The sequence below is a fragment of the Gallus gallus genome, chromosome 1 (genome assembly GCF_016699485.2).
Source record: "Gallus gallus isolate bGalGal1 chromosome 1, bGalGal1.mat.broiler.GRCg7b, whole genome shotgun sequence".
NCBI classification, from domain to species: Eukaryota; Metazoa; Chordata; class Aves; order Galliformes; family Phasianidae; genus Gallus; species Gallus gallus.
Genome location: NC_052532.1, coordinates 162,744,270 through 162,759,270, shown reverse-complemented (window position 1 = coordinate 162,759,270; position 15,001 = coordinate 162,744,270). Strand labels below are relative to the sequence as shown.

At 35.9% G+C, this 15,001-nt stretch overlaps 1 long non-coding RNA gene across 1 annotated transcript in view; it reads left to right on the top strand.

The window, feature by feature from the left end:
* The window catches only part of LOC107051907, a 60,681-nt gene that overhangs the window by 31,163 nt on the left and 14,517 nt on the right, over positions 1-15,001 (top strand). The window contains exon 2 of the long non-coding RNA XR_001463889.3: positions 10,023-10,099. This is a non-coding gene — a long non-coding RNA (uncharacterized LOC107051907). The remainder of the gene's footprint in view (positions 1-10,022; positions 10,100-15,001) is intronic.

Sequence of the window (15,001 nt, the reverse complement as noted above, 5' to 3'; positions counted from 1 at the left end):
AAAGAAAATCATTTCACTGCACAGTGTCATGGGAAGTCAGAGAATTAGTGTTAATAACATAACAACAGATACTCATGAAAAATGTTTACATAATCAATCTGCTCATTTTTCACAATAAATTCCTAAATCAACAGTCAGGAAAGCACCAGCTTGAGAAGAATAAATGGTAATTATTCTGTTTTTCTGGATGATGTCTTTTACTAGAACTTAAGAAACAAATGATATGAACAAATTATGTGCCGTCATATAACATTCACCCCCACCAGTAAGTAGTTGCTCTGGTGATGCTCTGCACCATAATTCCAAATTTGAACAAACAATTATCATGTTGAATTGTAAGTCAACTATATCCAACTAATCTCCAGTTACCTGTCTACATTTTCTAGTTTGGTTAGGTGAAATATGTAAAATCTCTAAAAAAAAAACTTTAGAAAAAAAATAATAAAATTAAAAGGCACTGAAGAAAGGTGTGCTTTTATGCTAAAGTCATTCCAGTGAACACCTGTGAGCTGTTGAGCTTAATTGGGCTACATCTGCTTCTGATTTTGTGAATTCTGACTGATTATCCATTTGTATACCAGATTGCATTGTCTCTTTCTTCTTTCTTTCCATATTTCTTTCGAGGTACAGTTTATACAGAATGATATATCTGGGAAATGAGCAAGTGAAAAAACTGCTAGTTGTGTACTTCTCAAAGAGAGACACTCTAAAAGCAGACAAATTAACCAATTTAGTTGTTATGGTTTCAATAAGAATAACCCTGGATTATGATATGTGACTGTGATGTCATTATACTGACCTCCCCAAAGATCAACAGTACTGGATATTCAAAGCCATATACAATAAAAACACCAAGGAGAAATTGCAGTTTCTAGATGAAACATCCCTGCCCTGCTTTTTAAAAACAGGGGTCTCATTACCTTCTTCACAGAAATTTCACCTGCCATCACAAGACAGTAAAAGGCCAGATCAAGTCCTGAAATATCTACTTATTTTATTCAACATGAGTTATACTGATTCATTGCACCAAAAATCCTGACTTCCAGGATCAGACACTTACCGCATCTTTATGAGCCAGACAAGTAGTGAATCATTATCTCAACAAATTTGGAAAAAGAGAAAAATAGAATATCACAAGACTGACCATGAGCAATACTTTGCAAGTTCAAGTTTTCAAGCCCCAAATCCTGTTCTGTTACTGTTAGTCCTATTAAACTGCTCCTAGGGTTATTCTGCTCCTAGGGTTCCTAGAATTTTGCTTTTGCTCAACTCAGACCTTCTCCTTCCTGGGATTCTCTGTGTTAGTTCCATTACAAATGCCTGGGACTCAACCAACCTGTATTCCCAGAGCACACAAATATCTGGAGAGTCAGACAACCCATGTAATGTGGACAATTTTGTTTAGAGAGGAAGACCAAGTTGCATCTACGTACATGATTATAACCAAGTAGGTTGAACACTTATATGATAGGTGAGAAATTCACATTCACTATCCTATGCAATGCTAGGGAGTTCAAACTGATGTTCCCTATATCTGTACAAAACTACCCTGATCAGTGAGATGAGAGGTATACCATACATGGTATCTCGTGCTTCTCAAAGCAGGAGTGAAAATAGAAGAACTCGTGGTCTTTCAGGAGTGACAACAGAAGAACTCAAGGATTTATTTGTGAGAAAAATGAGAAAAGTGGAGGTTCAAATATAGAATAAGAATTTCAGAATCAGTATTTGTTTATATCTGTGTGCGCTGAATTCGAGAATAATATTACAACTGATATTTAATCAGAGAATGACTTGGCTTGGAAGAGACCTTAAAGATTGTCTAGTTCCAACCCCCAAGCAGCACTGAATGTTTTTGAAAAGACCGCTTTAACTATTATATATTTATTTATTTGAGAAAAAGTGACAGCAAGTTCTCAGGCAGACAGGAAAAGTCAGACATTACATTATGCATTATTTAAATAGGCATGTAGGAGAGAAGTGGGAAACAAAATGTTGTTGCTTTTTTCAAATGACAGAAGATCTGCAGCCTGGAGAGAGTTCAATTTTCACCTGACAGGGGCTCAGGGGTGGGGTAGAAATTAGTCTTAAATGTCAAAATATTTTATTAGCTTTTTGTTTGCAGAATGTAGATGAGTTCAATTTATCTGGAATACAAGAAAAACAAGCTGGCTATTTTTTTTCCAGAAACTTCAGCTAACACATTGTTCTCCAGGAGTTTTCTCACTGTCAACAAGAATAATCTGTCTGCTTAGATACGTTCTTTGTTTTTTCCAAATGATTATTCTTTTTTTTTTTCTTTTTTAATAATAAATCTTTATTCCAAAGTTGATTTTTAAAAACTGTATTGCCTTAGTAAGTTGCTATAGATGCTGAGGAATAGCGTTTTAACTATTTTCCAGAGCAGGAAGGATTCAAAAGGAAATGGGGTGACAAAAAAAAAAAACAAACAACAACAAAAAAAAACCTTGTAGTGTGTTCAAAGGAAAAAAAATAGCTTTCTTTTATTTTAAAATAATATTTAATAGTGGGTTTTAATAAAAAAAAAAAAGTTCATCTACTGTTTGTTTCTTTTAAATTCATTAATTTAAATATGGCATGTTATTGTCAACAATACAGTAAATTGAAATGATCTTTAAAAGATATTTTCAATACATTAAAAAAAAAAACAAAAACACTTCCATTGCATTCATTTCTGGTCTTTTATTTAACAAACTGGGTCAGGTCATTTTTTTTTATTTTTTCTTTCACTCTTTTGTAATTGCTCCATATCTGAAACATTAACTAAAATGTAATTGTGCTGGAAAACAGAAATCTGCAAAGAAGTTGAACAACATTTCTGGGAAAAAATAAGTTTAAAATCATATGGACCCTGTAATTACTGGTAATGTCTCCTTCCATTTCCATATGGCAAAGGTCTTATTATACTATTATGGCATTTGTCATAACATCTTGTTTTGAAAAAAATTCAAACATCAACAGTACCCGTGGCTAGAAATTTATCAAGTTAAATATAATCTTTTATAAAATTTTAAAATAAAACTTTATATTTTTTCTGACAGAAAAGAAAGATAACAAATTTTTCAATTTTGGCGAGGGCAAATAAAAAATCCAAGACTACCTTTTACTTGACTTATGTACTGGGAAGACGCTGAAAACACTAATTAGTCATTAATGAAGTTCAATTTGTTGTTTTAATACCTCAGAGAAAAAAAAGGCTGTTAAATTTTGTTATTGTTTGTCTAACAGTGGAGTTACAAGTCCTCAGCTCAGACTCCTCTTGTGCTAGGAATTGCAGAAATAATAATTAAAAAAAAAAATTCTACCTCAAATTAATCATAAAATTAGAGTACAGTAAGTGACATAAGTAAAGCAATGAAAATGACAGTAGTCAGAGAAAAGCTGTGTCTTACCGTACTTGTCCTGAAACCAATTATATATGAGCACTATATTTACCTTTATCTCCAGATGGACAAGTGGGTTAGTTCAATCCAAAGTCCTATGGTTTCCTTTCATTCAAATGTTTTTTTGTATTCCTGTTAGTAGAAGAATCTTAATCAAATGCAAACACAATGCTGACTAATTATAATTTGTCATAACAAATGCAGTAACCTAAGTAAAAGAACTCCCAGCTGATTTATGCACATGAAGGAAATGTTAGTTTTATTTACTTATTTTACTATTATTCAGTTATGTCTCTTCTTGCAGCTTTGGTTATCATCATATGAGCTGTAGCTTCTGGGGATATATGTTTAGAACTACTAGTTGAAAAGTAGCCCTTATGATTGAGAAGTTTAAACAAATAAGGAATTCTGACGAATTTGACAATCTGCATGAGAAAAAGCTGTACAGTAGAAAATAGCACAAAACAGAGAAGAAAATAAGGATACCATAGCTAATGTAAGGAAAGAGATTGTACAGGTTTCCTGCAGCTGAACATAGTAAAATATTTGATGAAGCAAGAACTACTTTATTCTTTAAAATAAGAAAAAAAGCCAGTTATGAATACTATGAAGCTAAACAAATGGTTTTTAATTAGTAAACAGACTGAAATGAAAACATGTAAAAACAGAAGCAGCTTTTGAGACTGGAATTTGACTTAATGTTTGACAGACTCAATATTAGAGATGTTATATTCTAAAATTAATTAAATTGTGAGTATACGGATTACTAAAGATTTTGGATATTTTCTGTCGATGTACAGTGTTACCAACACTGAAGTACACTCTTTAAAATGGAGTGAAATTCGCTACCCTTTCCCACTGCCAGATTTTTCTTAAAGCTATAGTGTATTTTTCCCTGATTAGTTTTTTTCAAAATGCCTCTGGCCACCTTCAGACCATGAGGCAGCTACAGTGTGGCTGATTCCCACAGATGTATTAAGATGAGTTTAATAGTCACGAAGCAAGCCTTGATACATTGCATGATATTGTAAAACATCCCTTCATCTATCAACTGAGAGTTGGTGGTGGTTACAAGCCTCTATCTTCCTCTGCCTCCCTACATTAATTCTGCTTCTGCATCACCAATATCAATCCAAATTACCATCATTTTTCCACCTGAACGGTGGAATATGTACCTCCAATTTCTCTTTAACATAATGGTGGACGAGAAGCTGGACATGAGCCAGCAGTGTGCGCTTGCAGCCCAGAAGGCCAACTGTGTTCTGGGCTGCATTAAAAAAGGAGTGGCCAGCAGGGAGAGGGAGGTGACTGTCCCCCTCTACTCAGCTCTTGTGAGGCCCCATCTGGAGTACTGTGCCCAGGTCTGAGGCCACCAGTACAGGAAGGACATGGAACTCTTGGAGCAGGTCCAGAGGAGGGCCCCTAAGATGGTCAGAAGGCTGGAGTACCTCTCTTATGAGGAAAGGTTGAAGGAACTGGGCTTGTTTAGCTTGGAGAAGAAAAGGCTCCGGGGAGACCTCATTGCAGCCTTCCAGTACTTGAACAGAGCTTATAAACAGGAGATAGAACTGCTGTTTACGAGGGTGGATAGCAATAGGATGAGGGGGAATGGTCTTAAACTGGGACAGGGGAGGTTTAGGTTAGATATTAGGAGGAAGTTTTTCACTCAGAGGTTGGTGACACACTGGAACAGGTTGCCCAAGGAAGTTGTGGATGCCCCATCCATGGAGGCATTCAAGGCCAGTCTGGATGTGGCTCTGGGCAGCCTGGTCTAGTGGTTGGTGACCCTGCACATAGCGGAGGGGTTGAAACTTGATGATCATTGTGGTCCTTTTCAACCCAGGCCATTCTATGATTCTATGATCATGGCCTTAAGTTGTGCCAGGGGTACAATTCAGTTTGGGTCAGTTTGGATATTAGGAAAAATCTCTTCTCAAAGAGTGGTGAAGCATGGGAACAGGCTGCCCAGGTAGATGGTGGAGTTACAATACCGGGTGGTTTTCAAGAAGAGGGTAGATGTGGTGCTTAGGGTCATGGTTTACTGGACATGGTACTGATGAGTTGATGGCTAGACTAGCTGATTTTAGTGGTCTTTTCCAACCTTAATGATTCTGTGATTCTTAGTGTGGAAATTAAAGTAGCCAGAATTATTTGCAACTTTTTCAATTTTTTCAGTAATTTACACAAAATAAAAGTGATAAAAAGGAGAGCTGATACATGTTGTAAGTTCTTTTTGTCATTTTCCTGTAGGAGGATTGTGCTAGATCACTTTCAAACAGAAAGGATTTGAACCTGAGTGATACCTTTTGTTCGTTAATTCCCCTCTCTACTGTGCTGCCAAATGAAACGAGCGCTGGGTAGGGAGAAAAACAGAAACATCCACTGTTGGTTGATTCTGTTTCCTGAATCTAGACTGTTTTTGTCTCGGCTTCTTTAAAAAGTACCCCACATAAATCCATCAGTGTAAAAGAGACATTTCGCACAGCCCTAAATAATTTTCTTGATATAAGCCCCAATGTTCCTCCGAGTTATACGCCAATTACAAGAAAATCTTCCTTCTCTAATTCTACTCTAATGTTATCCTTCTTTTTGGTCCCTAACACAATACAGCTTACATTTTCACTCTTCAGGATGGGAATTGTCTTCTTCTATAGTGGTAATTCCATTGCACAATGGAGTTGCAGTCTTCTCTGTGCCACCCTGAGAAAAAAAAAAAAATAGAGGGTGTTTTGACATTTTTATTTGTGTTCAAAAATATCATAAACACAAAAGAAATATTCCTTTACAGAATATGCATCTGGAATCAAATAGAGATTTCAAGACAGAAAAACAGAAGAGTACCAAAGCTCAGCTGTGGGAGTTTTTTTTACCACCCATGAGAGGATGATTTTGAATTGTACTGCCCTAAGAGCTGCCTCAACTACAGTTAAAGAGAAATACTAAATGCAAACAATCAGCAAAATATCTTAACAGATGAATACTGTGATTAGGGGCATATACTATATATAAACATATTACTTTCATCTGATCTGGCATACTAGCTAATAGGGACTAGAAATAATCATAAGCTGAGATGCTTGTGGATAGATTGTGACCTCATTAATCACTGTAATGGAGATACTGGTAGTTCCCTGCAGTGAGTCATTATAGAAGTGCATCAAATAACAAACAATGACAGCTAGCTAGTAGTGAGTGAAGTCTGACAGATGCTCAATAAATTCAAAACTGGCACATTTTTGTGACTAAAAAGTAGGTCTGAAGGCTTTTGGGGTTCTGACAGTCCTTCTCCAGGGCACCAATCTGGGTCATAAAAGTTAGCATCCAGTTTAAGCCCTTTGAATATAAAGGAAAAGATAAAAGCTTAATCCTCTCTAGAAGAATCAAATTGCAATATGCATGAGGTTCAAAATACCAGTGACACTTACTAGTTTACTACCGTCAGGAATGCTGCATCATTTCTAGTCTGCCACCACACCATGCTGTGCACCACCACAACATATTTTATGCTAATGTGATGAGACATCACACAGTTTGATATGATGTGGAACAACACAGTGGTGAAAACTTATGGACCAACATAATTACTTTCAGATAAGAATTATTAACTCAGCTGGCAGAACTCTGATCTAAATGTGCATGATCTGAAGATAAATAAATAGATTAGATAGATTTACTGAGAACAATTTACAAAAATGGATATTCCATTGTGTATGACTCTGCACACAGCTCTATTTAAAGTGCTTCTCCCTATACAATAGTACATGCATGTATTAATCTCCCTCCTGATCTTTTCACAACTGCTTTTATTAACATTTGCTTTTTTTGCTGGTTTTACCCTTTATAATTAATTAAAACAAACATTTTGGGGTGCGTTTGTTTTTTAAGTAGCTGAATTGGCTAACATTGTGTTAATGAAATAACTCTCTTCGGAAAGAGCATTATTGAAGGAGTAATCACAAAACTCGTAATTAAAAATAGATGCCTGGGTCCTCAGTGAGAGTAAAGCAGTTTTAAACTCTGGAACAGAGCCGGTTACCTCTCCTGCAGGATTGTCCCTGGAGTGCTCATGACCCGTTTATTGAGGAAGCTACACTGGACCAGGGAAATACAGCAAAAGAAATATTACAAAATGGGCTTGCAAATAACCGCACTTGCCAACTAATTTGGCTCATAGTTCTTGCTAGCATTGAGGAGAGAAATATTTTATTCAAAATTCAAAAACCAAAAACATAGACATAATCTGTGCAGGCATAAATATGAAAGAGGAAATAAGAATATAGGTGCTGTGCTTTCAAAATCTGAATAAAGGAAAGGAAAGGCTATATTAGTGTAGGAAGCCAGCATAAACATTGAGCAGCAGTAGCAGAAGAGATAAGCCACAGAGCAAAGTGTTACTACTGCAAGAATTCAAGAGGGACACGTTTCCTGGAAGATGTTGATGACCAAGGATGCATCTAGTAATTCTGCTGATTGTCTGAGTGCAGCTAAGCACTGACAGAATAGATGACCTTTTAGTTTCATCTGGTTTAGAATACTTAATGGAGCAGTAAGATGTTGTTCTCTAAAAGCCTAAAGAAGAGACCTGGCACAAACACATCCAGTACAAGACAAAGACCACTGTGCACACTTACGCTTTTAAGAATATGAAATAGCTGGTGACAGCATGCTGCTAAGTGAAGAACACAGTATTCAATCCATGCCCTTCTTTGGCAGATATATAGAAGTGATCTACTGTTAACAGGAGGGAGAAATGACACAGCAGCTTTGTAAGGACTCTGGTGTTTAGACACAGAACAAAAGAGATGAAGAAAACACACATTTAGGTTCAAGTTTCCTATTAAAAATGTCCTGAGTTTGAATTGCATGGTTTGAATACGACAAGAGAAAATTGAATGAAAGCTAAACAGCCAACAAATCTGCTTATGATATTCAAAAGGCATTTGCTAAATCTGGGATCCATAGAAAAGGATATCCTGCATTAGGCTAAGGGAAGTCAGCAAAATAGTTAAAATAACCTACTGTTTTCTATGCATGTATATTACCTCTATCTGCCATTCCCTATACTCAAAGAATAATCTACTTAAAACATACTTTTAAGGGAAGCAGTATTTCAAATCTAGAATAGACTAATGGACAGAGAACAAAATTATATTGCTTATCTTTTTTTTTTTTTTTTTTTTTTTTTTGCTCATTAACTCCAGACTTTTCTTCTTAAAATATGTATTAAGGAAAAAAAAAAAATACATCTTCCTATCACCTACTCTAAGCCCTGTAGTATTTTCATCAGCTGCATTGCAAAATAACTGTAAATGATAGAGTGGTTACGGATTTTTTTAAGCAGACTGTTATGAGAATTAGTTGACCCCATCCCCTTTTGTCAATAAAATAGGATATTACCAAAAGGCAGCCCTTGCAATCACATCTGAATTGGTTTTCAGGCTTCACAGAAAGGTCAATTCAAACAGTGGCAAACATCACCTTGGTAGGCACCAGTGCCTACCTCCAATTTGGAAAAGCTTTTTATTAGCTCACATTAAAGCTGACAGTCAGCTTTCAGTGTTCTTTTCTGAGAGACTTAGGCACGAAAACTCTTGAAATCTCCATTTACTTAATGAAAATAATATTACTGAATGAATGATTATAGCAAGTAATTTTCAGCCATTATTTTGATTCTCCTTAGCAACACGTATCTGTAAGGGTTGCAACCTGTAGTCTCTTTACAGTAAGTGTCTCTCACTCCTGCAAAGGACATCCTAATCAGTATGGGATAGTTAGTTATTTGAATGTACTAAGACAGCTATCTAGAGCCGTCTTTGTTGTGCGGAAATTTATTTGTCATTCTCTTTTTGCTATTTATTTCTGGAAAACACTACTCTTACTTCAGCCACTCAAAATGAACTGAGCTTTTCCAACAGTGTCACTATACATCTGGGTGGTCTCATTTAGCAAGCCCCACTGCTGGGGTGTGGACAGGGGAGGACAGCTGGGAGCCCTGGGTGACAGCAAGGCATGGCCGTGACCTGAATGAAAAGGGAAGCAGACCCATAGTAAGGTGAGCTGAGTAAGTAACATGAAAGTCTAACAGCCATGCAAGCCCGTAGTGATAAGGCTGATCCAGGAATTTGAATCAATGAGTGTGGTGGTGGCACACCTATAATACAGCTCAGGCAAGAACCAGGATTGAGTGCCTCACTTTAAATGCCATTCTTAAGCAAAGAGAGGCTGGGACACAGCTCTTATCCCATCAGACTTACCCATGGTCACAGCTGCACCACATCAAAGCTGTCCAGGTTGCCTCCTTTTAGATTTCTTTTAGATGTCATTTAGAAATATATCCATTATCATGAACACTCAGATGTAGTGCATTAGGACCAAAGGAAAGGTTACATAAGATCCTAGTGATAGAAACAGATATTTCTGTCATAGAAAGATAAATAGATACGTAGAGCTAGAGGACTCGAATTTGAAGAGTAATGTTTGTGTCCTAATGCTGAAAAAGAAAAAGAAAAAAAAATACAAACAACAGCAACAACAAAAATTCAAACAGTAACACTGCAAACAAAATAGGACTTTTCATGTTTTCTGTTGATTTTACTCAAAACAAGCTTTTCATTTCAGCTAACTGAAGTTATTTGGAAGCCAGGAGCTTAATTTCATGCATAGGACTTAATAAATAAGAAGATGTAGTCATGATTGTAAGTACTTTTTTATCACTTTCTATGTTGTGTAATAAAAAACTATTAATGGAGGAACTTAAAATCATTCATGTATTTGAACAATGATTGGCTAATAATTTTACCCTAGAAAACAATATCAATGTTAAAAAGACAAAAAATGTGTATATTTTTTTCCTTTAGAATTTGGACACATTCATCCAAAAATGTTGCAAAATCAAGACAATAAAATTTAAGCCAACAGTAATATTTTCTTCAGAGTAACTTTATATATATGTGTGTGTGTACACATATATATATAATTTTGCAGAGCATACAGGAATATCTCATACTTTTCTCTGGATTTTAAAATACCTTATTCACACTAGTCTAGTTAAGAAATAAAAATACTTCATGAAAATGCTAATTAAGTAGCAGTGTCTATAAAATCTTAACATTATTCTGTTTCACAAAACATTTAAGAAACAAAAGCTTATGAAGTGCTAGGTGTACTGAGAGACTAAAATTCCCTTGTGAGTTGAAGAACTAGCACCATTCTTCTGACTTTTCCAGTGTATTTAAGTTCTAGAAACATTTTGCAAATTATATTAGTGTTAATCCACTCTGGGATAACAGGGTATAATAGAATATGAAGAGATGCAATTGTGATTTTCTGTGTACAATTCAATAACTTCAAAATGCAAACACATCTTTCCAAGACCTAGAAGTTTTTATTCCAATTGCCTTAGTATTATTTATGAACACAGATATGCATCATAATATAGGGCACAGCAACACCAATGATGGCAGTGTAATCTAACTGTGTACGTACCAAAGAAAATAATTAATGTAAACTTCTTCATTTTTTTCCAAGAGGCCAGGGCACTGAAAGTAGCAACCCGGAGGTCCAGGAGAAAACTACTTATAGTATATAAGCTTATTTATTTAAAGCTTGCTTGGGTGCCTTTACATTACACTGCAGTCTGCAATATGGTCATATCCACATATAAGAATGAAGGCTGAATAAAAATTACTAGATGAGGTTAGGATTGGATTATGTTTATTAGGAAAAAGATACAGCAATTTAGTAGTAGACATATCACTGAAGGCTCAGTAAAGTTCACAAAGGGTCAAAAGAACCTGAGTAGGTACACTGTTTACTCTAGGTAAGGATGCTAAGAAGCCTAATAAACACTTACATCATTTGGAGTGTTGGTCCAAGTTTCACAGGTTTTTCTGGTTTACCACGCTCCACCTTGTGATATTCATGTTCAAAATTATATATGCTATTTCTTCCAGAAATACTAGCAACAAATACAGAAGTCAAGGGGTTAGGGTAACTAATATGACTGACACTCTTAGTAGGACAACTTGAATGAACTTTACAAGAAATTGGATTAATTATTTAATAGTTTAATTAGTTAATAGTATACACCCAGAAAGGTATGGAAGCATGGGTAACATATCTTAGGGATAAGTAATAATTAATACTAAAGGTAAACAAGAAATGTTCTTCTGTAACAGTAGAAAATAATAGCTGGCAGCAGAGGTGTAGCAATGAAAACACTAGCAGTAGCACTTTATTACCAGATGTATTGCCACCACTACTGCTCACCAGCCCTGTCAGCAACTGCTTGATGCTAGGAGCCAGCCAGACCATTCTGACCAATTTCTGTTCATTGCAGTGCAGTGTAATTTGGTAACTACCATATGACAATAAACATGGCTACCCAGATAGGGTACAGCCACTTTATCACAGTGCTATTAGGAGATAAAGATATTATGTGACAAAAAGAGAGCAGACTGTCCAGGGTCGCCTTGCTGCTGTCTGCATATATGAAATATGTTAGCATAATGTTTTGCTTTGCAGCCTCAAAGAGATAAATATCCCTTCTGAAACTGAATAAACAAATATTTCATTACTGCAGTCAGTTTAAATACACAGATCCTTCCACATCTATAGTTAAAGAACTGATATGAGTCTGAGGGATAAAGCTGAATTGCTTTTCAGGCTACACAAAAGATTACAGAGAGAATTTCTTAAGTAGTCAAATTGGCCACATTTTCTTCCACAGAAGAGATTGTTTCCACCATTGTCATATATTTGGGAAAACTGAAGAACTTATGTTTAAAACTTTAAAACTTGATAGAATCTGATGTGTGTGCTTTTTCTTTCTTTCTTTCTTTCTTTCTTTCTTTCTTTCTTTCTTTCTTTCTTTCTTTCTTTCTTTCTTTCTTTCTTTCTTTCTTTCTTTCTTTCTTTCTTTCTTTCTTTCTTTCTTTCTTTCTTTTTTTTTTTTTTTCCTGTGCACATCTGTCAGGAAGCCACAGTGTGCCTCTAATAATATCAACTAGCCTCTATTTTCTCTTGTCTTTCAGTATTACGCTTAAAGTGCAGCTACCTGCTGAGACAATAAACATGACTTCCCATGACTTTTCAGTAAATGAAGCTCACTTCTGGGGCCCTAGGGTACAGTCAATCTAAAATATAGATATGAGGGCTGGAATTAGAAATTTCATGATCAGCCAAGTGTACTTATAGCAGCTACATTTTGAAGGGGCATTCTTTCATCTATTAATTATATTCCACTTCCCCCTCTCACCAATACTAGCGACTCATCATTTTACATATTTAATGGAACATGACTAAAAATACATCAGAAAATTAATCAGTATTCGTAATGTACCCAGGAATTTTCAGAGTTACCGTTTATTTCTTTCAGACAGGCATCTACTTCTTGGAAAATCTAGAAGCAAAAGGAAAGAATTTACAAATATATATTTACATATATTGTGACAAGATAGCTTCAGGATATAACAGAAAATCAGTGTTCTCTGCACAGCATAGTTCAGTATAGAAAGTAATTTCCCAGTCTTTTTCTCTATCTTTGTCTGCCTACTTCTTGCATGTCGGATATCACAATACAGATTTTGCTAAGTAGATTGCATAGTGACACTGCCAACCTCCCCTGGCCTTGTCTTTAAAGTTAAAACGATATAGAAATGAAGAGGGAGAAGCATGCAGATTTGTTTTACTGGAACTTTGATTTTGTTGATCCCACGAAATAAAAAACAAAAAAGTAAACTCAAAAGAACAGTTTACTGTAAGAAAATGTATTAGTCTACTGCAATTTTCCTGCTTGGTATATCAGAGTTTAAGCTATCTTAAAGTAAGGTGATGTCATCCCCATGTGAGAGGATGCTATTTTAAAGTATATTTTAAAACGAGTCTTCATTGCTAATTGGAAGGATGAAACAAGCAGTCAAAAACATTAAAAAAAAATAATATTTATTTTCAGGTTGATTTTGATCTTTGAGTCCTCACTCGTGCACTGGGAAAAGTAGGATTTACAACTGTCTGCATTGGAATTAAGGTTTAGGGAACATTAAAAACATCTAGATGTTATTGTCCTGGTTTCAGATAGAACAGTTGATTTTCTCTGAAACTGGGAAACTTACTCTTGGTGGACTCTCACTTTTAGCAAAGTTGAGGCTGACTATTTTCAATAGAAAAAAAGCTGTGCTAATTTGTGATATCTGCATCATTTATAATTTCTGGCTAACGTTATAAAGCCATGTTGATGAAATCTGCTGTATCATGAAACGCCTGCATATATTCACCCTTGCTGAAAATGCAACTAGCACATATGCATCCAAATTATGGATAGTAGAAAATATTAATTATTGCTAGTAGGATGTGCTCTGAAAATTGGCTACGTGTGAGAGATTTTTCTTTTCCATCTCTGCAAAGACATGTATAAGGGCAAGAGTAAGGGGTAGGGGAAGGGACGTAAAGGGGTAAGAGTGAAGAGAATGTGCCTGAAAATTTTACAAAACTGTGTATGTGTGCATTTGCAGCCCAGAAGGCCAACTATATCCTGGGCTTCATCAAAAGAGGGATGCCCAGCAGAGTGAGGGAGATGATTGTCCCTTTCTACTTGGCTCTTGTTAGTCTTCATCTGGAGTACTGCACCCAAGTCTGATGCCTCCAGCTCAGGAAAGTTGTGGAGCTTTTGGAATGGATCGAGAGGAGGGCCAAAAAATGATCAAAGGGCTGAAGTACCTCTCGTATAAAAATAGATTAGGGGAACTGGACTTGTTCAGCCTGGAGAAGAAAGAGGCTCCAGGGAGAACTGATAGCAGCCTTCCAATATTTAAAGGGAGATTATAAGAAGGAAATAAACTTTACATGAGTAGATAGTGATAGGACAAGGGGAAATAGTTTTTAAACTCAAGAGGCAAGATTTACATTAGATGTCAGGGTGACATTTTTCACAGAGAGCGTGGTGATGAGATAGAACAGCCTGCCCAGAAGAGTTGTACATGCCCCATCCCTGGAGGTACTCAGTATCAGGTTGAATGGGGCACTTTGCAACCTGGTCTAGTCCCTGATTCAGTGAATGGCAACCCTGCCCACTGAAGGTGGGTTGGAATTACATTATCTCTGAGATCCCTTGTAACCTAAGCCATTCCATGATTCTATGATTTTCAGCCTGGTAGCTAGAAGGAAATAGGCCATGTGACAAGATGTGAGGAAAAATTAGTTTTAATTTAGTTTTAAAACCAATGAGGTAAAGAAAGTGTGCAGAGAATGAAGAATTCTCTGGTTTCGTGAAAGAGCATGATCTCAAGATTTGCAATTATCCTGGAAGGTATGATAACCCTAATCCAGTGACTAGCAAGAAATAGTTATGCAGTTAAATGCATGCAAAGTAATATTTTTATTGTCTGTGCATGTGCTGTGATATAAACAAGAGAACCTGTTAGATACCCTCTTAAATCAGTATTTTTGATTAACTTACCACATAACCCTGAAAAGTTAAATCATTCCCTAGATGCACTTTTTTCCCCCTTCATCTAAAGTAACAGATATGAGAAAAAGACTAAAGATTATAAAAATGTTTACCTTATTAGGAAACCTAAAGATCAAAAATCTGAAAAGAA